The sequence below is a fragment of the Crocuta crocuta genome, unplaced genomic scaffold (assembly GCF_008692635.1).
Source record: "Crocuta crocuta isolate KB4526 unplaced genomic scaffold, BGI_CrCroc_1.0 scaffold299, whole genome shotgun sequence".
Taxonomy (NCBI): Eukaryota; Metazoa; Chordata; class Mammalia; order Carnivora; family Hyaenidae; genus Crocuta; species Crocuta crocuta.
The window spans coordinates 13,916,047-13,919,672 of NW_027532747.1; positions in this window are offsets into that span (position 1 = coordinate 13,916,047).

Genomic DNA, 3,626 nt, shown 5'->3' on the forward strand with positions numbered 1-3,626 from the left:
AACTATGGAAAGGAATGCATACCCTATTTGGGGATGTCACTTGTACCAATTTACAAGGTAATAGAAAAATAGCAAGTATTTTACTTAGGCAGGCAAAAGAGTCCAACTAAATAAAAATAACAATATAATAGATCATGCCTTTGGCTATCAGTTTCATCAGATCTTGAATTCACTTTAGAGGTGTTAGCCATTAGAGACTTTGCATTTGGGTTTATAGGTGGTCCCTACATGATCATGTATGGCCATCAATGGGACTTACATACAAATTCCAGGTGAAACAAGCCAATTAAACACTACTATGTAAACAACTGTTTCACAACTAATTGGGCATCACTGAAATCAATACCTAATAGAACATTACCCATGGTCACATGAATAGAACTTCCAGTAGCAATATGGGACTCTGGACTATTTAAAGGGGTTGCTGTGACTTTGCCTCAATCAGCTGAAATAGAACTGTACCTCCAGGAAGGAGTAAAACTAAGCAAAGTTCAACACTGTACTGAGAGACAACCAATAAACCATAGGGCCCCCTCCTATTTAAGCAGTGTGCTTTATACAATAAATTACAGCTTTAAAGAAAGCTTCCTATTAAATTAGCCATCCTTGAGATAATTAACAAAGAGAACACAAAAACTCTGGCTTGCAGAATGCAGGAGTCTATATAGTCAAGTACTCAAAAAGTTTTTAAGCACTAGGAAAACAGTTTTGGAGAAAGAACTTAAGCACTAAGTAATTTTTCCATACCAATCTGAGCATATGGTCCATCAAAGTGTGAAAGAAGAACTTCAAAAAGAAGAAATAGAGAGGGTACACTTGCTGGGGACATACAAAGCCTATTTATAATCGCCTCGGATAATTGGAGATAGTGCATCATAAGACCCTTTCACAGACATGTGAAGAAGAAGTTGGGATTCATCTGGTCTTTCAGGTATTATGATTATGATTATTTTGATTTTTAGTGTTTATTTTTGAGAGAGAGAGATTGGGGGAAGGGAAGAGAGAGGGAGACACGATCTGAGCTGACAGCAGAGAGCCTAACGTGGGGCTTGAACCCATGAACCTAAGATCATGACCTGAGCTGAAGTCGGACACTTAACTGACTGAGCCACCCAGGCCCTTGAAATTTTAAAGTTGTAATTATGAAGAATCCAGTGTGACAATTGAATAAATTTGAAGGCCAAGTTCCTAGACGCTTGATTCTTGGGAAATAGGGGTGGGTGGATTATATAGGACCTCTACCAAAAGCAGCAAAATTCATTTTCTCGCTGTCACTGACTCATAATGAGAGAAGGGAGCTGTGCTTATTCCTCAACTGTGGTTGATCAAAATACAAATCAGAACAGTAGGAAAAATTGTGTACAAGGTAGAGAACACCCAGCATTGAAATCCAGCATGGGAACTTACCATAGGACAAAAATTAGACTAGAATCGTTGAGTAACATGGATAGTCAGTGGGTTTTTCACATCCTGTGAGGAGTAGCTCTGATGTCGGAAAGGTAGACCAGACTATTAAAAGAGTTAAGAAAACACCTGGGTCCAGAATTTAACAGGAAATGGGCAACATGCTTCAATTCCATGTTAGAGATTCAAATAAGAAGCCATCAAGGGGGTACCATAAGCTGCTGAAAATAATGATACCCATAACAGTGGGTCAAAAGAACACTAACCAGACATGTATAGAATGAAAATTTCACTAATGGCCAACAGGCCTATACAGTTGCCACAAGAAGTGATTTTGTCTTCAGCCAGTGTGCTCCGATGGAATTATTCCCAGCCACAGATAAGGTATTTTGAAGAATTAATCTTCTAACAATAAAACTAACTGGCCCAGGAAAGTAAGAAGACTATTTTTGTTATCTTAGTTACTGTCCATTGGAGCAAGAACAAGCAGAGAAACTCTTTAACTCTGTTGGCACATGGTGTGCAAATTCATGCATGCACACACACACACAAACACACACAAACACACCAAATGGCTTGCCAAGGAAATTGAAATAGTGGTCGGAGGCAGAAGCAGGGATAATATGTACAACTGAGACTAGGAAACTTTCACATGTTGACGATAAGCCAAGGATAATTGGATGTTATCATTGAATGGATGAAATTGACATGGTCTTTTTGGAGTAATTTGGATACTACTGACATACAGAATAGCTGTGATATTAATAGGCTCATGGACAAATGTTGTGACCTGTTGTGAAATTCTCCTTTATTTGTGATGGATGAGTCTGAGCAAAACATGGGTGGGGATCTATTCCCATGTTTGTGGGTACTTAAGGCTGGTCGCTTTTCTTTGGCTGCTGAGGTAGTAGGTGTTAAAGTTGTGTGCATAAACATCTCCTGGGTGCTGTAGTGACCCAGATCCACGTTAGTGACATTCGTCCCCTAATTCCATCCACCTCCATCGCAGACAAACCACACACATCATTAATAACCTGGGTGTTTGTACAAGCACAAGAGCTAGTTTTGTTGTCTGTTTATCCAGACAAACATGCATGATAGAGAAGAACCCAAGAGCCTGTGCTCTGTAGGCTGTCAGACACCCTACCAATTAGTTCCTTATGGAAAACAAGTCTCATCCCATAAACCAAAGTAATCATCTGGTACTTTCAGTCAGGGACCAAAATACCATTTCCTCCTGATATTAATTTCCTACATTTTGTAATCATAAGGTTTGCTCTGTTTGAGATGTTAGCCCTGCTTCAAGACAATCAAACAATCAAGAGGTCACTTTTGTATTATAAATGGAATGACCAGGACCATTAACAAATCAAAAGTAAAAGTTACTGGGCAGCTGGGTGGCTCAGGAGGTTAAATATCTGACTTCATCTCAGGTTATGTTCTCAAGGTTCGTGGGTTCGAGCCCCGCGTCAGGCTCTGTGCTGACAGCTCAGAGCCTGGAGCCTGCTTCAGATTCTGTGTCTCCCATGCTCTTTGCCCCTCCCCCGCTCCCAGTCCATCTCTGTCTCTCTCTGTCTCTCTCTTAAAAATAAATAAACATAAAAAAATTTTTTAAGTAAAAATTACCTCATTATTTAAGAGAAATGCTAAAGGAGGTATGCCTGGGTGGTTCAGTTGTTTAAGTGCCTGACTTCAGCTCAGGTCATGATCTCACAGTTTGTGGGTTCGAGCCCTGCGTCGGGCTCTGTGCTGACAGCTCAGAGCCTGGAGCCTGCTTCAGATCCTGTGTCTCCCTCTCTCTGACTCTCTTCCTCTCTCTCTCTCTCTCTCTCTCTGTCAAAAATAAACATAAAAAAGAGAAATGCTAAAGGAAATGGTCAAGGAAATAAAATGGAAACCACTCTGTTCGTATTAAGGAAATTTCAAAAGCAGATATGTTAAAACCTCAGCCCATTTTGGTAAAAACGGAATATTATATAGTGGTGTTTATTTACTCAACCTTTTTAAAAATTATTTACCTAACAAATGATCCCTGCTGAACTTTCCAAGTACAATGCAGGGGCAGTGGAGGACAAAAGTGCCTGATCTCATGGAAGTTACTTTCTACTAAGTAGGAAAGACAGGCAATACCCATACTTAGGATCATGTGAAAGGCCTGGTCCTTAAGTGTTAAGTACTAGAGATTCTGGGTTGGGGATGGAAATTAGAGACACAGCGGTCCC